Source organism: Salvelinus fontinalis, chromosome 6 (genome assembly GCF_029448725.1).
Source record: "Salvelinus fontinalis isolate EN_2023a chromosome 6, ASM2944872v1, whole genome shotgun sequence".
Taxonomy (NCBI): Eukaryota; Metazoa; Chordata; class Actinopteri; order Salmoniformes; family Salmonidae; genus Salvelinus; species Salvelinus fontinalis.
Window position 1 is genome coordinate 59,273,930 of NC_074670.1, and position 27,229 is coordinate 59,301,158.

The 27,229-nt window shown below is 41.9% G+C and overlaps 1 protein-coding gene across 2 annotated transcripts in view; it reads right to left on the reverse strand.

Annotated features, from left to right (window-relative positions):
• elf1 (E74-like ETS transcription factor 1) overlaps nt 1-27,229 on the reverse strand; it is a 79,283-nt gene that overhangs the window by 29,290 nt on the left and 22,764 nt on the right. The gene's annotated exons all lie outside the window — the stretch shown is intronic.

Here is a 27,229-nt window from a genome sequence, read left to right on the forward strand (position 1 = left end):
TGATGATGTTGAATCAACTTGGAAAACTGACTGGATTTGCAAAAAGTAATCAATGTACATTTTAACCTAAATGATTTTGTGTTGAATTCACGTTAGTTGACAACTCAATCAAATGTATATAAAACGTTGAACTGCAGTCTGTGCTCAGTGGGTAGCATAGGCTAAACTTGTTAGGCCTACCGTTCTATCTGCAATGTTCTGAACGTTTCACGAAATGTAATACACCCGTGTAACAAACGCACAGCTCCCAGCAGGCCATGCTTCCCTCCTCTTCGCTCTCCTCAGCTGAGCTCATTGTTGACCATGAAAGGAGGTAATTTAAGTCAATTGAATGACTAGGCAATGAGTCAGCCTGCATGTGGCAACCACGCAAACATTGTGGGAAACAAGAAAACCGACCAAGAACAAACTATTCTTATCGACCCCGGTTACTTGCTCGAATTACAAAATGTGAGATGTTCAATGTTCAAAAGAGGTGACGTTGTTATAGGGTGGTTGGAGAATGCTCCGATGGTTCTGGTATAACTATGTGATGGGCGGTAGTATTATGGGTGGTGCTGCATGCTCTAACACTCACTAGCCCTGTATCGAGAGTGTAAGATCATGGCCTCAATGCTGTCAGCTCAAGAGTCTCAGAATAGCTCCTGATCTAATGAGCGCTTTTGGGGTGGAAATGGGAGAAAGTTAGAGGGAAGACAGGGAGAGTGTGGAGTTCTTTCCTGCTTGGTGATAGCGGGGAAACTGACTAACACTGGCATTCCTGGCATTTCAGGGTGGATGGAGAGGATAGACAAGAGAGTGGGCATAAATCATACTTCTCTCTTCACTAAACACCGCAAAGTTTAGAAAAACTGACCCACTGCAGTCAATTACAACAGCTCATCATATCCCAGTGACAGAATATAGCCCTCTACTTGAGTAGTTCAGTCTCAGTCAGAGAGACAAACAGAAAAGCTTAACCTCAAATACATCTCTAGAGCATGGTCTCGTTCCCAGAAACTGCTAGCTATTAGCCTGGCAAAAGTGAAGCTACATTGAAGGTAAAAACAAAATATTGAACTGCAGTCTGTGCTCAGTGGGTAGCGTAGGCTCAATTTGGTAGGAATACCTTTCTATCTAGAAAGGAACTGATCGTGGACTATAGGAAAAGGAGGGCCAAACGGGCCCCCATTAACGTCGACAGGGCTGAAATGGAGCGGGTCGAGAGTTTCAAGTTCCTTGGTGTTCACATCACCAACTAACTATCATGGTCCAAACATACCAAGACAGTCGGGAAGAGCGCACGACAACACCTTTTCCCCCTCGGGAGACTGAAAAGATTTCACATGTGTCCTACTCATTCAAGGGTTTTTCTTTATTTGTACTATTATCTAAATTGCAGAATAATAGTGAAGAATTCATAACTATAAAATAACACATATGGAATCATGTAGTAACCAAACAAGTGTTAAACAAATCATAATATATTTGAGATTTGAGATTCTTCAAATAGCCACCCTTTGCCTTGATGACAACTTTTCTGCAAAGAAACCACTACTAAAAGGTCACCAATAATAAGAAGAGACTTGCTTGTGCCAAGAAACACGAGCAATGGACACTCTTGGCATTCTCTCAATCAGCTTCATGAGGTTGTCACCTGGAATGCATTTCAATTAACAGGTGTGCCTTGTTAAAAGTTCATTTGCAGAATTTCTTTCCTTCTTAATGCGTTTGACCTTTTTAATGCGTTGTGTTGTGGCAAGGTAGGACAAACCAGGTAGCCTAGTAATTAGAGCTTTGGACTGGTAACCGGAAGGTTGCAAGATCGAATCCCTGAGCTGACAAGGTAAACATCTGTTGTTCTGCCCCTGAACAAGGCAGTTAACCCACTGTTCCTAGGCCGTCATTGAAAATAAGATTTTGTTCTTAACTGAATTGCCTACATATATATATATAGATTTAAAAAAAAAAATAAGTCCACATCCATACTATGGCAAGAACAACTAAGATAAGCAAAGAGAAATGACAGTCCATCATTACTTTAAGACATGAAGGTCAGTCAATACGGAAAATTACAAGAACTTTGAACATTTCTTCAAGTGCCGTCGCAAAAACCATAAAGCGCTATGATAAAACTGGCTCTCATGAGGACCGCCACAGGAATGGAAGACCCAGAGTTACCTCTGCTGCAGAGGATAAGTTCATTAGTTACCGGCTTCAGAAATTTCAGCCCAAATAAATGCTTCACAGAGTTCAAGTAACAGACACATCTCAACATAAACTGTTCAAAAGAGACTGTGTGAATCAGGCCTTCATGGTAAAATTACTGCAAAGAAACCACTCCTAAAGGACACCAATAAGAAGAAGAGACTTGCTTGGGCCAAGAAACACAAGCAATGGACATTAGACCGGTGGAAATCTGTCCTTTGGTCTGGAGTCCAAATTGGAGATTTTTGGTTCTAACCGACGTGTCTTTGTGAGACGCGGTGAGGGTGAACGGATGATCTCTGCATGTGAATTTCCCACTGGAAAGCATGGAGGAGGTGGTGTTATGGTGTGGGGATGCTTTGCTGGTGACAATGTCTGTGATTTATTTAGAATTCAAGGCACACTTAATCCGCATGGCTACCACAGCATTCTGCAGCGATACGTCATCCCATCTGGTTTGGGCTTAGTGGTACTCTCATTTGTTTTTCAACAGGATAATGACCCAACACACCTCCTGGCTGTGTAAGGGCTATTTTACCAAGAAGGAGAGTGATGGAGTGCTGCATCAGATGACCTGGCTTCCACAATTTTTTTCTTTCACCTTTATTTAACCAGGTAGGCCAGTTGAGAACAAGTTCTCATTTACAACTGCAACCTGGCCAAGATAAAGCAAAGCAGTGCGACACAAACAACAACATAGAAGGTCAGTCAACACATGGAATAAACAAACATACAGTCAATAACACAATAGAAAAATATATATATACAGTGTGTGCAAATGAGGTAAAATTAAGGAGGTAAGGCAATAAATAGGCCGTAGTGGTGAAGTAATTACAATTTAGCAATTAAACACAGGAGTGATAGATGTGCAGAAGATGAATGTGCAAGTAGAGATACTGGGGTGCAAAGGAGTAAAATAAATAAAATAACAATATGGGGATGAGGTAGTTGGATGGGCTATTGACAGATGAGGTATATACAGGTGCAATGATCTGTGAGCTGCTCTGACAGCTGATGCTTAAAGTTAGTGAGGGAGATATGAGTCTCCAGCTTCAGTGATTTTAGTCATTCATTCCAGTCATTGGCAGCAGAGAACTGGAAGGAAAGGCAGCCAAATGAGGAATAGGCTTCGGGGGTGACCAGTTAAATATACCTGCTGGAGCGCATGCTACGGGTGGGTGCTGCTATGGTGACCAGTGAGCTGAGATTTATTTTATTAACTTCTACTTCATCACAATCCCGGGTCCGGGAGCACCCCCATCAGTAAAAAAGCTGACAAGCATAGCGTCACAAGTAAATACTAGCATCTAAATATCATTAAATCACAAGTCCAAGACACCAGATGAAAGATACACTTCTTGTGAATCCAGCCATCATTTCTGATTTTTTAAATGTTTTACAGGGAAGACACAATATGTATTTCTATTAGCTAACCACGATAGCAAAAGACACAACTTTTTTTCACACCATTTTTTTCATGCATAGGTAGCTATCACAATTTCGACCAAATAAAGATATAAATAGTCACTAACCAAGAAACAACTTCATCAGATGACAGTCTGATAACATATTTATTGTATAGCATATGTTTTGTTAGAAAAATGTGCATATTTCAGGTATAAATCATAGTTTTACATTGCAGCCACCATCACAACTCTCACCAAAGCAACTAGAATAACTACAGAGACCAACGTGAATTACCTAAATACTCATCATAAAACATTTATGAAAAATACACAGCGTACAGCAAATGAAAGACAAAGATCTTGTGAATCCAGCCAATATTTCAGATACAGCGAAAACACAATATAGCATTATATTAGCTTACTACAATAGCCAACCACACAACAGCATTGATTCAAGCCAACAATAGCGATAACGAACAAACCAGCAAAAGATATTAATTTTTTCACTAACCTTCTCAAACTTCTTCAGATGACAGTCCTATAACATCATATTACACAATACATATAGAGTTTGTTCGAAAATGTGCATATTAGCGGCACAAATCGTGGTTATACAATGAGAATAGTAGCCAAGCTGCCAACAAAATGTCGGGAGAAATCTTGGGAGAGGCACCTAATCTAATCAGTAACTAATCATAAACTTGACTAAAAAATACAGGTTGGACAGCAAATGAAAGATACATTAGTTCTTAATGCAACCGCTGTGTTAGATTTTTAAAATTAACGTTACTACGACATACGTTAAAGCGAGACCGCACCGAAATTAATGGCGGAATAGTATTTTGACATTTTTCAACAGAACAACGAATTAACATCATAAATACTTCTTACTTTTTGATGAGCTCCCATCAGAATCTTGGGCAAGTTGTCCTTTGTCCAGAGGAATCGTTGCTCGGTTGTAGATTGTCGCCTTCAACTTTGGAATTAGCAGTAAACATTAGCCATGTGGCGAAGACATGCCCAAATCACTATAACGCAGCACAAAGAAATATCCGGAAATCGCAATATACTGATATAAACTGATATAACTCGGTTTAAAATAACAACATTATGATGTCTTTAACACCTATATCGAATAAAATCAGAGCCGGATATATCTAAGGCCTATAACGGGAGCTTTCCAAAATGCCATCCTGAGGTCTGTCTTGCGTCATGGCGAATGTTGAAAAGACTGCACCCCACGTTCCAAGACCCTTTATACGGCCTCAGATCTGCCTAGCAACTCCATTCCAATTCTCACTATTTGCTGACATCTAGGGAAAGGCGTATGCAGTGCATCTCGACCAATAGAAGACATGCAAATTAATAAACTGACCCTAGAACAGCCTGCCTTATTTCAGATTTCTCACTTCCTCACAGGAAGTTTGCTCCAACTTGAGTTCTGTTTTACTCACAGATATAATTCAAACGGTTTTAGAAACTAGAGAGTGTTTTCTATCCAACAGTAATAATAATATGCATATTGTACGAGCAAGAATTGAGTACGAGGCAGTTTAATTTGGGAACGAAATTTTTACAAAGTGAAAACAGCACCCCCTATTGAGAAAAGGTTACCTTTATTTAACTAGGCAAGTCAGTTAAGAACACATTCTTATTTTCAATGACGGCCTAGGAACGGTGGGTTAACTGCCTTGTTCAGGGGCAGAACGACAGATTTTTACCTTGTCAGCTCGGGGATTCGTTTTTGCAACCTTCCGGTTACTAGTCCAACGCTCTAACCACCTGCCTTATATTGCACTCCATGAGGAGCCTGCATGGCAGGCTGACTACCTGTTACGCGAGGGCAGCAAGAAGCCAAGCAAGTTGCTAGCTAGCGTTAAACTTATAAAAAACAATCAATCTTCACATCATCACTAGTTAACTACACATGGTTGATGATATTACTAGTTTATCTAGCGTGTCCTGCGTTGCATATAATCGATGCAGTGCCTGTTAATTTCTCATCGAATCACAGCCTACTTCGCCAAACGGGTGATGATTTAGCACTGTCGTTGCACCTAACCATAAACATCAATGTTTTAAAATCAATTCACAAGTATATATTTCTAAACCTGCATATTTAGTTAATATTGCCTGCTAACATGAATTTCTTATAATTAGGGAAATTGTGTCACTTCTCTTGCGTTCCGTGCAAGCAGTCAGGGTATATGCAGCAGTTTGGGCCGCCTGGCTCGATGCGAACTGTGTGAATTCCATTTATTCCTAACAAAGACCGTAATTAATTTGCCAGAATTGTACATAATTATGACATAACATTGAAGGTTGTACAATGTAACAGCAATATTTAGACTTAGGGATGCCACCCGTTAGATAAAATACGGAACGGTTCCGTATTTTACTGAAAGAATAAACGTTTTGTTTTCGAAATGATCGTTTCCGGATTCTACCATATTAATGACCAAAGGCTCGTATTTCTGTGTGTTATTATGTTATAATTAAGTCTATGATTTGATAATTGATAGAGCAGTCTGACTGAGCGATGGTAGGCAGCAGCAGGCTCATAAGCATTCATTCAAACAGCACTTCCGTGCGTTTGCCAGCAGCTCTTCACAATGCTTCAAGCATTGAGCTGTTTATGACTTCAAGCCTATCAGCTCCCGAGATTAGGCTGGTGTAACCGATGTGAAATGGCTAGCTAGTTAGCGGGGTGCACGCTAATAGCGTTTCAATTGGTGGCGTCACTCGCTCTGAGACTTGGAGTAGTTATTCCCCTTGCTCTGCAAGGACCGCAGCTTTTGTGGAGCGATGGGTAACGATGCTTCGAGGGTGGCTGTTTTTTCCCCCCCCACCTTTATTTAACCAGGTAGGCTAGTTGAGATCAAGTTCTCATTTACAACTGCGACCTGGCCAAGATAAAGTTGTCGATGTGTTCCTGGTTCGAGCCCAGGTAGGGGCGAGGAGAGGGACGGAAGCTATACTGTTACACTGGCAATACTAAAGTGCCTATTAGAACATCCAATAGTCAAAGGTATATGAAATACAAATCGTATAGAGAGAAATAGTCCTATAATTCCTATAATAACTACAACCTAAAACTTCTTACCTGGGAATATTGAAGACTCATGTTAAAAGGAACCACCAGCTTTCATATGTTTTCATGTTCTGAGCAAGGAACTTAAACGTTAGCTTTTTTACATGGCACATATTGCACTTTTACTTTCTTCTCCAACACTTTGTTTTTGCATTATTTAAACCAAATTGAACATGTTTCATTATTTATTTGAGGCTAAATTGATTTTATTGATGTATTATATTAAGTTAAAATAAGTGTTCATTCAGTATTGTTGTAATTGTCATTATTACAAATAAATAAATAAATCGTCCGATTAATCGGTATAGGCTTTTTTTTGGTCCTCCAATAATCGGTATCGGCGTTGAAAAATCATAATCGGTCGACCTCTAGACCAGTGAAATATACCTGCTGGAGCACGTGCTGCGGGTGGGTGCTGCTATGGTGACCAGTCAGCTGAGAGAAGGCAGGGCTTTACCTAGCAACGACTTATAGATGACCTGGAGCCAGTGGGTTTGGCTACGAGTATGAAGCGAGGGCCAGCCAATGAGAGCACACAGGTCGCAGTGGTGGGTAGTATATGGCGCTTTGGTGACAAAACGGATGGCACGGAGATAGACTACATCCAATTTGCTGAGTAGAGTGTTGGAGGCTATTTTGTAAATGACATCGCCGAAGTCAAGGATCGGTAGGATAGTCAGTTTTACTAGGGTATGTTAGGCAGCATGAGTGAAAGATGCTTTGTTGCGAAATAGGAAACCGATTCTAGATTTAATTTGGGATTGGAGATGCATAATGTGAGTCTGGAAGGAGAGTTTACAGTCTAACCAGACACCTAGGTATTTGTAGTTGTCCACATATTCTAAGTCAGAACCGTCCAGAGTAGTTATGCTGGCACCCCCATAGAGACTGCCAGAGGTCCGGACAACAGGCCCTCCGATTTGACAAACTGAACTCTGTCTGAGAAGTAGTTGGTGAACCAGATGAGGCAGTCATCTGAGAAACCAAGGCTGTTGAGTCTGCCAAGAAGAATGCGGTGATTGACAGAGTCTAAAGCCTTGGCCCGGTCGATGAATACGGCTGCAAGGTGTTGTCTTTTATCGATGGCAGTTATGATATCGTTTAGGACATTGAGCGTGGCTGAGGTGCACCCATGACCAGCTCGGAAACCAGATTGCATAGCGGAGAAGATACGGTGGGATTCGAAATGGTCAGTGATCTGTTTGTTAACTTGGCTTTCGAAGACCTTAGAAAGGCAGGGTAGGATAGACGTGGGTCTGTAACAGTTTGGTTCTAGAGTGTCTACCCCTTTGAAGAGGGGGATGACCGTGGCAGCTTTCCAATCTTTGGGGATCTCAGACAATACGAACAAGTGGTTGAACAGGCTAGTAATAGGGGTTGCAACAATTGCGGCGGATCATTTTAGAAAGAGAGAGTCCGGATTGTCTAGCCCAGCTGATTTGTAGGGGTCCAGGTTTTGCAACTCTTTCAGAACATAAGCTGTCTGGATTTGGGTGAAAGAGAAATGGGGGAGGTTTGGGAAAGTTGCTGTGGGGGGTGCCGGGCTGTTGACCAGGGTAGGGGTAGCCAGGTGGAAAGCATAGCCAGCAATAGAAAAATGCTTATTGAAATTCTCAATTATCGTGGATTTATCGGTGGTGACAGTGTTTTCTAGCCTCAGTGCAGTGGGCAGCTGGGGGAAGGGGCTCTTATTCTCCATGGACTTTACAGTGTCCCAAAACTTTTTGGAGTTTGTGCTACAGGATGCAAATTTCTGTTTGAAAAAGCTAGCCTTTGCTTACCTAACTGCCTGAGTATATTGGTTCCTAACTTCCCTGAAAAGTTGCATATCGCGGGGGCTATTCGATGCTAATGCAGTACGCCACATGATGCTTTTGTGCTGGTCAAGGGCAGTCAGGTCTGGAGTGAACCAAGGGCTATATCTGTTCCTCGTTCTACATTTTTTGAATGGGGCATGCGTATTTAAGATGGTGAGGAAAGCACTTTTAAAGAATAACAAACACATCCTCTACTGACAGAATGAGGTCAATATACTTCCAGGACACCTGGGCCAGATCGATTAGAAAGGCCTGCTCGCTGAAGTGTTTTAGGGGCGTTTGACAGTGATGAGGGGTGGTCGTTTGACCGCGGACCCATTATGGACGCAGGCAATGACGCAGTGATCACTGAGATTCTGGTTGAAGACAGCAGAGGTGTATTTAGAGGGCAGGTTGGTCAGGATGATATCTATGAGGGTGCCCGTGTTTACTGATTTGGGGTTGTACCTGGTAGGTTCATTGATCATTTGTGTGAGATTGAGGGCATCTAGCTTAGATTATAGGACGGCCGGGGTATTAAGCATGTCCCAGTTTAGGTCACCTAACAGTACGAGCTCTGAAGATAGATGGGGGGCAATCAGTTCACATATGGTGTCCAGGGCACAGCTGGGGTCAGAAGGTGGTCTATAACAAGCGGGAACGGTGAGAGACTTGTTAATGGAAAGGTAGATTTTTAGAAATAGAAGCTCGAATTGTTTGAGCACAGACCTGGATAGTATGACAGAACTCTGCAGGCTGTCACTGCAGTAGATTGCAACTCCGCCCCCTTTGTCAGTTCTCCAATCTCAACCAAATTGAGATGGTTTAGGATGAGTCGGACCGCAGAGTGAGGGAAAAGCAGCCAACAAGTGCTCAGCATATGTGGAAACTCTTTCAAGACTGTTGGAAAAGCATTCCAGGTGAAGCTGGTTGAGAGAATGCCAAGAGTGTGCAAAGCTGTCATCAAGGCAAAGGATGGCTATTTGAAGAATCTCAAACATTTAATATTTTGATTTGTTTGTTTAACACTTTTTTGGTTACTACATGATTCCATATGTGTTATTTCATAGTTTTGATGTCTTCACTATTATTCTACAATGTAGAAGATAGTAAAAATAAATAAAAACCTTGAATGAGTAGGTGTTCTAAAACTTTTGACGTAGTGTAGATCTGACCTGAGAGCAAAGCAAAATACCAATGTACAAGTTGTTAGAAAACCCCAGAAAAAACGAGGACAACACCACATTTTTGTGCTCATCAAGTGTGGTCAGCAGAGAAGTGCTGTTTTGCAGGAATCATCTGGGTTCCTGTTGGGGAAATGACTCAGTGGTATTACGCTGATGTCAAGTCAATCCTGGAGCTCTGTGATAGCCAGTGCCGGGCCTGAGAGGATTCTGGCCTCATGCACATCAACAGGGACATAAAACACATGGTGTCAGCAGACCAAAGGCTAAGAAATGTACTTCATTTAACAACAAAAGCAAAACCCTACTGAGGGAGACAATGAACTAACCACTCTTCTGACATAAGTCACAGACAATTAAACATGCACAATTAAACATCAAGTCTTTTAGACATGCAAGTTGCTAAAATGTTTTAAGACATCTCACACCATGTCCCATGTTAGTGGAACAAAGCATTGACAGCCTTCCAAGGCAAACTAGCCCAGTTGTTTGGGAATTATACATAGCAGAAAAGGTCACAGTCCTCCGCAATGAAGAGGCTGCTGCCTCGGCACCAGAGAACAGAGTGTACACAGACAATGTCCTTTCACCACCACAGCAACCAACAGCAGTGTGTGTAACAACTGGCAGTAGTATTCTCTGCTTTGCTCGGCACATGTTCATGCATGGGCCATGGTAGTGTACAATGCTCACAGTCCTGACATGTTTCAACTTTATCGGGGGAATAGGAGGTTAGAAGTCGCCATGCCGGGTGAGATATATGGCCAAAAATGAAGGCAGAGGACATAGGCATCCTCTAACAACGCCCAGCTTTACCTCTACCCGTGTGTACATATCTATCACAATTACCTCATACCCCAGCACATCGACTCATACTGGCACCCTGTGTATATAGCCAAGTTATCGTTACTCATTGTGTATTTATTCCTTGTGTTACTATTTTTCTATTATTTCTCTATTTTCTCTCTCTCTGCATTGTTGGAAAGGGCCCGTAAGTAAGCACTTCACTGTTAGTCTGCACCTGTTGTTTAGGAAGCATGTGACAAGTACAATTTGATTTGACTTGATTTGAGCTGGCGAGTGCGGCCAGTAAAGCGAAACAACAAAACATGCCGCTATGTCTCAAATCAAATTAAATGTTATTGGTCATATACACATGGAAAGCAGATGTTATTGCGAGGGTAGCGAAATTCTTGTGCTACTAGTTCCGACAGTGCAACAATATCTAACATGTAATCTGGACTGATATGTCTGAGTTCTACAGTGGTGCATTGAGAGTTACATTAACACACAGTTCTACAGTGCTGCATTGAGAGTTACATTAACACACAGTTCTACAGTGCTGTTACTGTTCGGTATGCCTGAAGTTTGGGATATGGGATTGATTACTCTGTTCTGTATGAGTCAGTTGAGTTTGATATTAAACAACATCAAGTTGATAATGCAGCCGTCATTCTAAACAAAACACCTGCATCCAAACCAACAGTGATGTCTGTCTGTTGTAGTAATGCACAGGGAGGTGGGCTGGTGTGCTACGGCCAAATGAAGATGGAGAGAAAAAGGTCACCTCCAGTACAGGGCTTCAGTGGGAGAGATGGAATTTAATCTGATCTCTCGTAAACCTTGTACTATTCCACTGCAGCCCCAGGCTCTGAGTGAGAGAAGGGCTAATATGGACAAGGTCGCAGGCAGCAGCACCCTCACAGACAGCTGCTGCTAGTGCTAACTTTCTAAGGTTAAATCTGAAGAGCTATAGCATTCTGTGGTGTGTGGCAATACAGACTGGTGCTGCTAGTGCTAACTCGCTAAGGTTAAATCTGAAGAGCTATAGCATTCTGTGGTGTGTGGCAACACAGACTGGTGCTGCTAGTGCTAACTCGCTAAGGTTAAATCTGAAGAGCTATAGCTAGCCCTCTGGTGTGACAACACAGCTCATAGTGCTACCTCACAGCGCATAGAGCCACATGAGTACCATGATCATTTGCATGGTAATTTACTATGTTTTTTAAGCAGACAGATCAGCTGTGTGTGTAGTCTAGAGCATGATAATCTAATTTATTGATCATAGATTACCAAAATTCACATGACTTCTGCATTGAGTCTTCATACAGATGTGAGAGTTAAATCATTCAAATCTAGGAATGTTTTTTTTGTATTACTAATTGTAGCTTACTTGTAGCCTACACAAGTATCCTGATGCTTTGGAAATATATTGACACAAACCTCCCTATCATGGCAGAGCATACCGTGCATGAGGACAGAGAGAAGAGGGAGTAGAAAACTGAAAATAGAGGCACAAAATATAATTGAGAGAAGAGAAACAAACAGCAGCCACAAACTGACCTGTGAAGCTTGCGCTGACAGGAAATGCATCACTGGGTTTCAGCGACTTCCTGTCTGTTAAACCACATTCAGTAGAAAACCTCTCTCAGTGCAAGAGTCAAATGTTATTTTGCACAACTACCCCTCCTTGCTTCTAACTAACTCATTGGGTCTTTGACGTGTTTCTGCCCTTCCTCTGTGGCCTTACATAGTCCAAAACTCAGGAACTGTGGGGTCTGAAATGATTGACAACCTTGATAAAGATGAGCAATAATGACTGCATAAAATAAATCATATTTTATGCTATATTGTATACAACATTTTGGTGGGGAAATTATATTATTTTCTAATACAATTGCTCAGAGAAAGAGATATTGTTTAACAAGTAATACATTTTTTCTTAAAGATTCCTATGAATAAAGTAGTCAAAAGTTTTGTATTTGTTCCCATATTCCGAGCACAAAATGATTACATCAAACTTGTGATGCTACAAACTTTTGGATGCATTTTCAGTTTGTTTTGGTTGTGTTTAAGATAATTTTATGCCCAATAGAAATGAAATGGTAAATAATGTATTGTGTCATTTTGCAGTATTGTAAATAAAAATAGAATAGGTTTCTAAACACTTCTACATTAATGTGGATGTTACCAGGACTATGGATAATCCTGAATAAATCGTGAATAATGATGAGTGAGGGTCAAAGATCATACCCCCAAGACATTCTAACCTCTCACCATTACAATAATGGGATGTTAGCATGTCTTTGGGGTATGATCTTAGACCCTCTGTAATTTTCCCACTCATCTTTATTCATGATTCATTCAGGATTATTTAGTTTATACAGTCCTTATTGCTCATCTTTATCAATAATTTCAGATCCCACTCTATGTACACTACCGTTCAAAAGTTTGGGGTCACTTATAAATGTCCTTGTTTTTGAAAGAAAAGCTATTTTTTTTGTCCATTAAAATAAGATCAAATTGATCAGAAATACAGTGTAGACATTGTTAATGTTGTAAATGACGATTGTAGCTGGAAACGGCTGATTTTTAATGGAATATCTACATAGCTGTACAGAGGCCCATTATCAGCAACCATCACTCCTGTGTTCCAATGGCACGTTGTGTAAGCTAATCCAAGTTTATCATTTTAAAAGGCTAATTGATCATAGAAAACCCTTTTGCAATTATGTTAGCACAGCTGAAAACTGTTGTACTGATTAAAGAAGCAATAAAACTGGCCATCTTTAGACTAGTTGAGTATCTGGAGCATCAGAATATGTGGGTTTGATTACAGGCTCAAAATGGCAAGAAACAAAGACCTTTCTTCTGAAACTCGTCATTCTATTCTTGTTCTGAGAAATGAAGGCTATTCCATGCGAGAAATTGCCAAGAAACTGAAGATCTTGTACAACGCTGTGTCCTACTCCTTTCACAGAACAGCGCAAACTGGCTCTAACCAGAATAGAAAGAGGAGTGGGAGGCCCTGGTGCACAACTGAGCAAGAGGACAAGTACATTAGAGTGTCTAGTTTGAGAAACAGACACCTCACAAGTCCTCAACTGGCAGCTTCATTAAATAGTACCCGCAAAACACCAGTCTCAACGTCAACAGTGAAGATGCGACCCCCCGGGATGCTGGCCTTTTAGGCAGAGTTGCAAAGAAAAAGCCATATCTCAGACTGGTCAATAAAAAGAAAAGATTAAAATGGGCAAAATAACACAGACACTGGACAGAGATATGGCTTTTTCTTTGAAACTCTGCCTAGAATGCCAGCATCCCCGAGTCGCCTCTTCACTGTTGACGTTGAGACTGGTGTTTTGCAGGAAATTTCTAAGTGACCCCAAACTTTTGAACGGTAGTGTATTAAAAATGCCCCTTATTCAATTGTAAATATGAAAAACAGTGTGATTGCACAGCGTGACAGTGAGCCTCTTCTTGTTAACCTAGATATGCTATACATGCCCTTCCAAAACTCACACTTACATCTAACATATAGACACACACAGAAACCTGACTAGGTAACCCCTTTCCGTTCCTTCCTTCCCCATGTGTTCGTGAGCAAGGTGTTGCCACCCACCAAATATAGCCCCTTTTACACTGGTTTTACACCAATTCTAAGAAGAACCAAGCTCCTGTCACTATGTTCTGCCAGTAAAGCATTGGTCAAACATAATATTTTCTATCTTACCTGAGGTAAATAGCCCACCGTCCAAACCATGGATTCTGAATGATAGTCATGGTGTGGTCTTGAGAACATTTTTCAGAACTACCCCCACCACCAGCAATCTGTTTCTATTATGTGGCAACAGGCCACACACCACAGATAGGAAGAGCCATTTGACTTATGAAAACAGGACAGGAAATTGCAGAAAGGGGCAAATAAATACATCTGCCCCCTTATATCTCGAGTAAAGCTAGCAGCTACATGAGTGCTACAAGAGGCTACTCATTAAAATGTAAATTCGGCCATTTTACCTGTTCACGGAATAGCAAGAATGATTAGAATCCAGAAACTGGAAAGGCGCCTATTGGTCATCTGTGATCAAAAACACAGAATGATATTGAAGAGCAGCGATGCAAATCTCACATGGGAGATGGTTGTTTGTTCATCATCATTGACCCCATCTCCAACCTGGTTCATGCACACTGAGGTGAAATTATTAGCTATTAACAGGATCCAGTTGTGAACTAACATGCTTGCAAAATGTGGGTGTAGACGGGTGACTCTGTTGTTGAAGAATCTTTACATTTGTCCTTGGTCCAAGAATTAGTTCCCTGCTTCTCGAGGCACGTCAAAAGAAAGTTTGAGGTTTATGTGTGATGTTAATTGTATATCTAATGGTTTTGACATATGTCATGTGAGCCTGAGTGGTTTTTAGCTGGTTACGTCTCTCTCTGGGCTTTGAGGACCTTATGTGTTTGAGTGACACAATGGGTTGAAATGGAAAAGACAGAGACAATGAAAGTATGCATCTCTCTGCCTCAGTTCAGCTGCCTCTTACTGTGCATTGACAATTCTCCTCTCTCAGAAATATTTGAATTGCTTTGTTTTGAAGACTCTCCCGTTGTTTTGGCTGCTGTGAGGTAACAATTTGGTACATGACCAGACTAGAATAGCAAAAACCACTTTCAGCTCCATCCAGCATCCCAAAGTTGTACAGAAACCTCTCTCTATCTCCTAAGCAACAGCTGCCTAAACGCTAACATAGTACCCCTTTAAGTCAAAATTAAGTGGAAACTACTGCTAAGACATGGCCCTGTGAAGCTAATTCCAAGTCCAATGGCCCTCAGATGGACTTTTTTTAAACTATGCTCCATGGTAGCAGATGTGTGATTGTGAAATACCACCGCCCCCGCCAACTCTCTGTCTAACACACACACACACACACACACACACACACACACACACACACACACACACACACACACACACACACACACACACAAACAAACACACAAACGCCCACCCCTGATGTGTTTACATTCATACCAATACCGACATGTCACAGCACAGGTCGGCAGGAGGATACAAGAATAAAAATGAAAAATATACCAGCAGCACAACACCATGCTTCACAGTACACACACCCACAATGCTTCACAGTACACACACCCACAATGCTTCACAGTACACACACCCACAATACTTCACAGTACACCCACCCACAATGCTTCACAGTACACACACCCACTATGCTTCACAGTACACACACCCACCATGCTTCACAGTACACACACCCACCATGCTTCACAGTACACCCACCCACCATGCTTCACAGTATACACACCCACATTGCTTCGCAGTTCACACACCCACCATGCTTCACAGTACACACACCCACCATGCTTCACAGTTCACATGCCCACCATGCTTCACAGTTCACACACTAAATCATGCAGCAACAACCTTGAATGAAAACAAAGTTGACCGTGAGATTCCTGCTTTTTCACCTCACCAGACGACCAGACCACGGCACCTTGAAACTTTGCTCTGCATTTTCCAACAGATAATACTTCAGACATGCCAGTTTGCAAGGTTTACCCTAAGAACCATGGTTCCATAGACAGCTGTTATAAAAACGAGGAGGAAAATGCAGTCAAGATACTTTTGTTTCTCCAGTAGTTGCTTGAGGCAGAAATTATAGCATACCAAGTCTGTACTGAGATAGTGTCCTCAAATCGTTTAGCGCTATCAGAACACAGGCTTTTGCTCCTTCTGGGAGTGGGGGCCTGGCTGCTCAGAGCGGTACATACCAAAACAGGTTTGGACACAAGCAGGCTGGTGTGTCCACCCATCGTCAGGCATGCTGCAAGTCAGCAACACACACAGTCAGCATGCCTAAAGAAAGAGGAGCTTAACTCTGCTTCATTGGCCTCAATCTTCTCGCAGGCTTTGGGGTCAAATGCTATAAAAAAGCTACTTGTCTTTGGGCGAGGGACCAGGCTTTTTTTGCATGCATCCAGAGGCATTGAAACTGAGAACAGGGGGGGAACTGAAGTGAGCACATGTCCTATGTCCCCTTAATTTGATAAATATTTAGGAGAAAATACACAAGATTTCTTGTATTTATTTGAAACATAATCAAATCAAAAGACATTGCATTTGATCTTCAGTGTCCCTTCAAACAAATCACTTGCATGCATCTATAGTACTGCATTGAGTAAGCTCATGGGGTACTAAAATTGTGGAATAATTCCTGTGGGTGAGTCACATCAGTTCGAAATCACACAAATAAGTGGTGGAATTCCTATTTGCAGCTTTAGCAGAGATGTAAAGATTAAGACTAAGAGTGAGCTGTCGGTAAACAGCTAAACAACCAGCAAATCAGCTCTTCCATTCTGATACCCTCTAAAACCTTGACAGCCAGGACCACTCTCACCCTAGACAACTGAGAGAACACCACCTCTTCTTAATGAGTTTATTTGACTTCAGACAATGAAATGCCAGGTTACCAGAGTATTATATATCTAATCTTAGAGCCTGTAAAAGTGTGTGTGTCAAGTCAACCCCAGTCTCAATATGAGAAGTTTGTAAGAGTGAGTCATTCCTCCATGATGTCAAGCAGACACATCCCAGAGGGACATGGGGGGGATCAGTGGTGGAAAGAGTACCCATTCCTAAAAGTGAAAGTCACCCAGTAAAATACTACTTGAGTAACAGTCTAAAAGTAATTGGTTCAAAATATACTTAAGTATCAAAAGTAAATGTAATTTCTCAAATATACTTAAGTATCAAAGGTAGATGTAAAAGTATAAATTATTTAAAACTCCTTATTTTATACAAAGCAGACAGCACCAATTTCTTGTTTTTAAAATGTACGGATAGCCAGGAGCACACTCCAACACTCAGACATTATTTACAAAAGATGCATTTGTGTTTAGTGAGTCTGCCAGACCATAGGCAGTAGGGATGATCACGTGTTCTCTTGATAAGTGTGTGAATTTCCTGCTAAGCACTGAAAATGTAACAATTACCTTTGGTTGTCAGGGAAAATGTATGGAGTTAAATGTACAATATTTTCTATTGGAATGTAGTGAAGTAAAAGTAAAAGTTGTCAAAAATATAAATAGTAAAGTACAGATACCCCAAAAAACTACTGAAGTAGTACTAAAGTATTTTTACTTAAGTACCTTATACCACCGGAAAAAATTATTTAGTTACTAAACTAACCACCCCCCAAAAAATTCACTCCGCATTCATTCATCTGTGACGTTTGGTATGGTATTGCTTGCCTGAGATGTTACAGTAGTAGTAGAAAGTAGTCTCTGCACTTGGCCTTTCCTTGTCGTCTTTGTCACATCATGTTGTCAGAACTGAAGGACGTTGGGGGAAAGGTTAAGAGAAGGAAAGAGCTCTAGGACAATGTTGCTTGAGGTCGAGCCACTGTCATTGTATAGGTTATGATTAAGCTTTTCATCCTTAGAAGACTTTCACATAAAACATGTTACGAAATCACCACTTATGTCAAATTTGTTCACATTATGCATTCAGTGACATCAGGAGCAGTCAAAGGCTGAATCCCAAATCACACCCTTCCCACGCCGCCGCCATATGCACGCACAAGTGTCCCAAAACTGAGGGAGTGAAAATGATCAAGGGTGTACGTGCTAATTAGGCCCTCCAATAACCACTTCGACCAAGCCAGCAAGGATGTAGGCTCCAGATGGTAGTGCTATCCCAACACACACCCCAACATGTTTGGAGTTTGCACAATTTCCTACAAAATAATTGAGAGGCGTGCCTAATTATATGACACGTGCGTTTGTGTCTGATTTAGAGACTTGACACATAAAACAAACGGAATACGTCCCAAATTAAATGTTTAACAGTTACTGAGGTAAAACGACAGGGGATTTGAATTTCATTCTCGTTTAATTATTTAAAAGGGGAACATGAATTGCATCATTCAAGTCAGGAGTGTGACCCGAAGTTGATGGGTTTACTGATCCCCTCTCTACTCTGGAAGTCACCCTCTGAGTTTCGTCAGCAACACATAACTGAGGGCACACCGAGCGAGGGGGTAGTTTGGGATTCACCGATTCTGCTTAAAATCTAGACTAGACATCCATCAAATTGCTGTGGTTTTTCATGTTCTATTAATTCAATTCCACATTTGACCATGTTGTAATTTGGTTTTCACTGCAGGGTATTGTATTGTGTGAGGTTGGGTGTAGGTGGGAGAGAAGGAGCCGAGCCGGTACAGGTCAATATTTGTGAAGCAGCGCCAGCCAGACTTTATAAAGCAGGTCGTTTGTTTATGATAGCAGAGGGGAAGGTGCAGCATTGATGCAGGAGATGAGGAGGACAATAAACCACATGTCCATAGAGACAGACAAGCATTGTTGTATAAGAGGGGTTGAATGGCGGCCTGTTGTTATTCAACCATAGAAGGTTAAAGTAATGTAGTAGGCCTACTTGGAGCGGCAGCGTAGCCTAGTGGTTAGAGCATTGGACTAGTAACCGTAAAGGTTGCAAGTTCGCATCCCCGAGCTGACAAGGTACAAATCTGTCGTTCTGCCCCTGAACAAGGCAGTTAACCCACTGTTCCTAGGCCATCATTGAAAATAAGAATTTGTTCTTAACTGACTTGCCTAGTTAAATAAAGGTTACAAAAAAAATAAAGCTGAGTGATCATGTATATGATACAAGGTGGAAAACATATTACACTATCTGCACACAACATACATGTAGGGTCTAACAAACAAGGTAGCCTTCACTACTTTGAATAAAGGGAACAGACAACCATCTCTAGTTGTGACTTCTCCTGATGAGAATCACAATGCAAAAACGCATAGGTAAACAAGGAGTGGCTGTTGCTTAGGAACGGGCAGAGGGAGAAGGTTTGTAGAGCAGGCTCTGTGATAAGAGAGAGAAAGAGGGGGTTGTGTGTCACTGGCAGGGGTTGTGTGTTTGAGAAGACACAAGCCTGACAAACACATACACACACACAATGACAGTGCAGTGAATGAGTCTTTCAGTCACACAACCCTCGAAGACCTACTCTACGTAAGGAACTAAGCAGAGTGGGTAGGGAATAAATTATGAACTGAAGTGTACGCACTACTTCCAAGCATCAATTTACTGGCATGAATTTTTAAACCGAATCTTTCTGAGAGTGGAGGATAATGATGTAAATGATGTCATCCTTCAGAGTGACGGGAGCTCAGACACTCAATTTAACAATTTGAAGCCGTCAATGGAACATACGGTGCCTTCGGAAAGTATTCAGACCCCTTGACTTTTTCCACATTTTGTTAGGTTACTGCCTTATTATAAAATTGGTGAAATGTTTTTTTCCCTCATCAATCTGCACACAATACCACATAATGACAAAGAAAAAACAGGCGGCTGTCATGTGCCTTTTACTGAGGAGTGGCTTCCGTCTGGCCACTCTACCATAAAGGCCTAATTGGTGGAGTGTTGCAGAGATGGTTGTCCTTCTGGAAGGTTCTCCCATCTCCACAGAGGAACTCTAAAGCTCTGTCAGGGTGACCATCGGGTTCTTGGTCACCTCCCTGACCAAGGCCTCCCCCGATTTCTCAGTTTGGCTGGGCGGCCAGCTCTAGGAAGAGTCTTGGTGGTTCCAAACTTCTCCATTTAAGAATGATGGAGGCCACTGTGTTCATAGGGACCTTCCATGCTGCAGAAATCTTTTAGTACCCTTCCCCAGATCTGTGCCTCGACACAATCCTCTCTCGGAGCTCTAGGGACAATTCCCTCAACCTCATGGCTTGGTTTTTGCTGACATGCACTGTCAACTGTGGGACCTTATATAGACAGGTGTGCCTTTCCAAATCATGTCCAATCAATTGAATTTATCACAGGTGGACTCCAAGTTGCAGAAACATCTTAAGGATGATCAATGGAAACAGGATGCACCTGAGCTCAATTTTGAGTCTCATCGCAAAGAGTCTGAATACTTATGTAAATAAGGTTTTCTTTTTTATACATTTGCTAAAAATAAAAAGTTTTCACTTTGTCATTATGGGGTATTGTGTGTAGATTTGAGTTGATTTTATTTCATCAATTTTAGAAAAAGGCTGTAACGTAACAAAATGTGTAAAAAGTCAAGGGGTCTGAATACTTTCCGAAGGCACTGTAACTAAGGAGCAGCACCTGAGAGAACAGGTAGTGATCAAGGTCAAACGGGACAAAGCCACTAAGTTTCGACCCATGTGGAAGTTGATTGCCAATTTGCCAAGGGGGAAAAAAATGATCACATTGGTTTTGAAGTGATGCTCAAAAACTTGACGGATTTCACTTTCACCGAGCGTCTAAGGCTGAGTTTACACAGTCAGCCCAATTCTGAGCTCTTTTTCCACTAATTGGTCTTTTGACCAATCAGATCAGCTCCTTTGCCAATAATTGGGCAATAAGATCCTTTGCCAATAAGATCAGAAATGGCCGGCCTGTGCAAACGCAGCCTAAGTGAATCTAACCCAATTTGTCATCCAAACGGTCTAGAATGCTTAAATAAACTCAATAAAACATGCATACTATTGAAAACACACATGGCAATCCCAATGCACGTTATTTAAGGAATAACAATATGCGTGCATGTACTAACCTGTCCTAGATACAGTTAAACCACGTATTGGTAAGGTGACAGACATTATGGGTACTGTAGTACATCATGCTCCAAACTACAGACAACATTCTTCCCTGTCATCCTCCCTCTCCTCTCAGATCATTCTGTATCGATTCAGACTGATCTCTGCTGCATTACTGTATTAGTGTGGCTGCTTTGGGAGAGCTTAATGCCTGGAAACTCACACTCATCCCCTGGAAGCCATTCCCAGCCAGGCTCTGATGCAATTTTCTGACTGCATTAACATTGAACTTTGATATGGCCAGGGCAGCGTGGATCATTTTAGGAGCAGTTCTAGCTTCTCTTCTCAGACAGAAATATGAGCAGACTTCTTAGGTCATCATATTATTCTTAGCCATGTTTTCTATGTCAATGTTGGGTACAGTGGGAGTTCCTAAATGAATTAACTGCATTGTGAGTACATACTTATCAACATATTTTCCACTGTTACATTCTATAGAACTATCAAGGTAAAAAATATCTGTGTCATCCTTGGCTGCAACCTTTAGGACCCACGTTTTGTTAGTTATCAACCTGCCCATTACAGACCAATCTGCATGCAGGAAATAGTTTCATTTCATGGTGGTACCATGGTTTCTCACAACATCAGTCCAACAGCCACCCTGTGTCTGTTACTTCACACTGTTCTCATGCTATTCACAACTGTCCAATTATTTTGAACTAGGCTTTGAATTTGATAGAAGTTCTGAGGGTGTCTCTTTGGTGTGAAATAAAAGTGCTGAAAACATGTTGGCTCACTATTTAAAAAGAAGAACAAGCTATAGGATGACAAATACCAGAGTTTTTCCGCAGGTACAGTCGACTAGTGCTAGCTAACACTACCTAGCAAAATAAATAAATAAATACAAATATTGCGATATGTAACTGTATCGATCCCCCCTCCTTTAACACTTTATTTGGATAGTCTGAAGAGCATCTACAGATGGACAATCAGTAACATATCAACAAACTATCTATTAATCCTAAAGGCATGGGCAGTTTTTCGGATGACGGACAAGGCTTTGAGCTAGTCTTTGTAACTGTGGGCCCTTGCATGTGTCTGACTGAGGACTCAGAGCATAGCAGACACAGGAGAAGTCTGTGTTCCTGGAGTCATGGAAGGCTTTAAAATTCAGGGCCCAGTTTTCCACACCACTGAATGCAGAGGCCCACACCACTCCCGACCAGCCACAGACACCAGTGCAGCTGTGGCGGCGTCTGGGAGCCAAACCTCCGAAAACAACATGAAAAATAGGAACATTTTCTCCTGGTGCCTAAGTTAGAATGGCTGATGCTATTGAAGGTGGAAGTGTGTGGCGGTTGATATTAAATGATAGCGATACTACATAGGGAGAATAAGAAGAAGTTGGATTAAAATGACTGGTTGATGGTCAGACATTTGAAGGTGGTAGTATTGGGCTTGATGTGTCCTGCAGTTGAAGCACTATCATGTATTTTTGAGGCATGTTACCTCATGAACGGTGGGACCGGACCAATGCAGCTGGAAACATGATGCTGTATATGCATGTGCAGAGGCCACAGAACTATACTGTCCTCTTTGGAGATGTCAATATTCCACCTATCATCTCTTCACTCGACAAGAAAAGCCATGTTGTCTGTATGAGTAAACCATCAATTACTGATATTGATACATTTCAGGAAAACAATCAGTCTCTTGCCGCCCACGTACATGTGATGTTTCCATGATAGATATCATAGCAAGACAGATAGCAAGACGCGCTACTGAATCATTGAGGTTTTAATGGGAAGTGGGTTAAGGTTGATCTGTAAAGACAAGCAACATACTCCTGCAGTATCCTGCTGCTCACTTCACCAGATGTCTTTTCTAAGAAAGAATCCTACTATTGACTAACTATTTTTCAAGACGATGGATCCCATTGAAATTCAATGGTATATCAGTAACTAGCCTTGCCAAGACTCTTATTACCCAAGGCACCCTGTTGCTGTATATGTACATAGCTACCTCAATTACCTCGTCCCCTGCACATCGACTCGGTACTGGTACTCCCTGTATATAGCCATGTTATTTTTTACTCATTATTGTTATTCGTTATTCACTGTGTATTTATTCCTTGTGTCACTATTTCCAAATGATTTGTTTCATCTTTACCTCTGCATTTCACTGTTAGTCTACACCTGTTGTTTACGAAGCATGTGACAAATACCATTTTATATGATTTTGATTTGACACTACCAACCCTACTCACAGAGTTGGAAAGATTACGCCCCCTCAGCTCACAGCCCTGATGTTGAATAACCGGGAGCGTTATCAATAGGAAGGTGTGATCTGATCTTCACCACAAACGACTCTCTCTTCCCCGGAAAATGACTTATTTTATTACCACAACAAGCTGCCTGGGGGTATGGTGGTGAGTCGGGCACAGCTGCCCACTTCACAAGGCTAGTGTGGGAAGGAAGGAGGGAGGGATAGGGGGGAGGTAATAGAGCTGGCTAATGATCCAGTGAGGCTGAGGACAAAGAGACTTAGGGAGGTAGACGGGAGTGTGTCCCCCAAACATGAGTAAGATGTGTGGTCACATGGTCTTGGTCTCCCTGGTTCACAAACCAAACCAGCCTGAGAGACTGACTAGCTTGCATTCCCCAAAACTCTCATGATTCTTTGTAAGTCACTTGAACTAAGGATGATAATCATGCAGATATTTAAAAAATTCTCCGGTACATTTGTATACTTTTTAGCCAGTATTTCTGAAAGTAGCACTTGCGAGCCAAAAGTGGTCCCCGAAAATCGCTTACTACGTCGCATATGTACACGTCATTGCTTTCTCTCTTTTTGCTGTGTCCACTGAGCCGTTATGCCCGCTCGCAAACCTCATTGGATAGCGCTGGGCAGGCCTCTTGCTAACGGTCAAGCCATGGGCTGAAGCTCATTGGCTAGAACTCTAATTGCTAGGGGGCTGGGCCACGTGGGGGAAAATGTAGGGAAAATGGCATGGCAAAGCTTCAGGAAAATTGGCTAATTGAAGTAAGACAGTCATTCTGCTCATAGATTATTCATGTATGAACTACACATTGACACATCCAGCCCAAAGTTGAAAGTTAAAAAAATACTTTCTCAGTCACCAAAGTACCAGTGCATGTCTTTAACAGTGACTTGAATCCAAATACTGAATGGCCTGTGCAAGTTCAAATAATTAGTCATGTGGAGCTGAATGTTAACCAGATGGAACTGATCAGTGACATACAGTACCAGTCAAAGGTTTGGACACACCTACTCATTCCAGGGTTTTTCTTTATTTTTACTATTTTCTACATTGTAGAATAATAATGAAGACATCAAAACTATGAAATAACACATATGGAATAATGTAGTAACCAAAAGAGTGTTAAACATAACAAAATATATTTTATATTTGAGTTTCTTCAAAGTAGCCACCCTTTTCCTTGATGACAACTTTGCACAGCTCCATTTAGACTCTTTAGAGATAGCTCACATAGAGCAATGACCTAACAAGATCACATCAGCATCATCTCCTTTTTCAGGTTTTCCGATTCTGGTGTGAGCAGAAATCTTGCCCTTATGTTTCTGCTTCCAGTATTGAGACACCCAGCTTGCATTTCTGGTTCCCCCTGTACCTCAGAACAATGGCTTGCGAGTCTCAACTTGTCTGTGTGCGTCTCAGACATTTGCAACATTGGGAGAGCTTTACTCAATGGAAATGGAGAGACAAGTATGGAAACGCGATGCAAATCCACCTCTGGATCAACACACAGGACCCTCAGCCAGGCAACACAGTGCACTAGATCTTTCAAATGTGACCAACTTCCAATTTTTTTTTTTTATGTTACCTTTATTTAACTAGGCAAGTCAGATAAGAACAAATTGTTATTTACAATGACGGCCTACCCCGGCCAAACCCGGATGATGCTGCGCTGCCCTATTGGACTCCCAATCATGGCCGGATGAGATATAGCCTGGATTTGAACCAGGGACTGTAGTGACACCTCCTCACTGAGATGCAGTGCCTTAGACCGCTGCGCCACTCAGGATCCCTGCACTTTTAGAATGAACAGTCAAACACATAGTTACTGTATACCACTTTTTCCATCAACATGAAGTCTATTGATACTGAATGGGTTCATGTATGTCTCCATTGGTCTCTGGCTAGCTTGAGCCTGCAGCATCCCCCACAATAAAGGAGGGGCAGAGTTTCAAACCAGAGGTGTAGAATTCAGATCACCTCAAGCACATTGTGACTTGTTACAGCCAATTTTACCATCACTCAGGCCTCAGATGTGTGTGAAAGCCCCTAACAACAAAAGAAAGAAGGGACCACAACCCAACCTAGAATTACCCACCCAAACAGGTTCCTGTCACTGCCGTTACCTGAGATCATGTCACCCGTTACCAGAGATCACCTGAGACACATGCCGTGTAAAAAACAACAACTGGAAACTCGGGAAATCTCTGACTTCCGACTTCAGTGGGTTCAAGACAACTGGGAAAAATCATTTGGAACGGTCATCCAACTCGTAATTCCAAGTCGGGAACTCGGGCATCTTTCTAGAGCTCTGACTGAAGATTACTGACGTCATGATTTGACCTTGTTTTTTCCCCCCCGAGGTTGTCTTGAAAGCACCATCTATATGAGACATTTTTTTTTGTTATTGTGTCATAGCAACATGACTGACAAGCCAGCAGGCCACAGAATCTGATTATTTACCCATCAACCGCGAAACAACTTGAACAAACTGCCGCCCTATGTCATTCAATGTCAACTACAGGCTGGATTGTGAAGGGAGTAAATGTGAGCCAGAACAGACCCAACCCTGTACTGTTCCATATGAGGGCATGTCAAGCCTGGGCTGATTAAATCCACCCCTACTCCTCCTCCTCGGCCAGGCCAAATGATCTAATTACAGGCTAAGACTTGTTGACTCTGTATTGTGTGAGGAGCCAACCTGATACTACTGCTGCCCTCCCTCCGTTCCTCCCTCTCTTCACCTCTCTGCCACTCCCTCCCTTGTGACAGAAACTAGGCCCCTCTCTACAGCCACTCAATCGGTCAACAATGGGAGTGTTGTTTCTCTCACTTCATGGCCAAACCTCAGGTACTGTGCCTCATTTACAAGCCAAATCAAGAGGCCAGGGTGGGCACGAAGCATGATTACAAAGTTAGCTCAGATGCAAACTGGGAATAGCTATGGGGTACAACTTAGCAATTCACCCATGTTTAAACCGGGTTATTGACTCATGATATTAAAAGTGTGTAAAGCATTGGTTGAATGCAACATTTTCCAGGTGTAGGCCCTGCTGACCTAAACAGTGACCTCATAACTAACAACCACAGAGGGCTGATTTGATACAGTATCACTAGGTTTACAAGACAGTGTAAGCTTCTCCAATGATATGTGAGGAGATCATTGAGCCAACATTGAGTGAAACTGCTTTATTTTGGGTCTTTCTCGAGGTCTGATGGATCTATACAACAAAAACTATGGGGTCACTTTGTTTTGAGTATTTTCAGAGACATTTTTAACTGCCAACCTCAATAAAGTTTGTCAGTGCAGAGCATGTTTCTGGTGAAACAGGAACCATGATTTGATCTCTGCTGCAACTTTTAGCAACAGAAACCTACCACAACTAGGCACGCCAAAGGTAACTCTACAAAAAACATTCATGTGAGAATAGCATGTTGAGATGTGAACTGCTTAGGAGATAATGGTAGCACAACACCAGTTTGTTTGTCATCCACTATGAGTCGCAACGAATACCTGCTGATCCTCCTCTGCCTTACAGGAAGATCAACATTCATGCAGGGCTCCGGTGGCCTGATCAGGTCCTGATAAGCAAGCCTGAAATCAAACAGAACCTTACCTGACCATGCAACAGGGTGGGGAGAAGCACATTCTAGAATCTAGATACTATTTAATTAATCACTTATTATTTTAGAGGTAGGCTAGCGCCGGGCCAAAGCAGAGTTAACAAAAAGATAATATAACCTTTTCAGATTTATGGCCTATGGTCTACTGAGAGTTGCCATGAAAGAGATTTACAAGTATTTCTACACCATGACCAACTGTAAACGCTCACGTGGGCTTGGTCAGGGGGCTTGGTCTCGGGGTCAGGGGGGCTAGATCAGGGGGCTTGGTCTCCGGGTCAGTGGGGTTG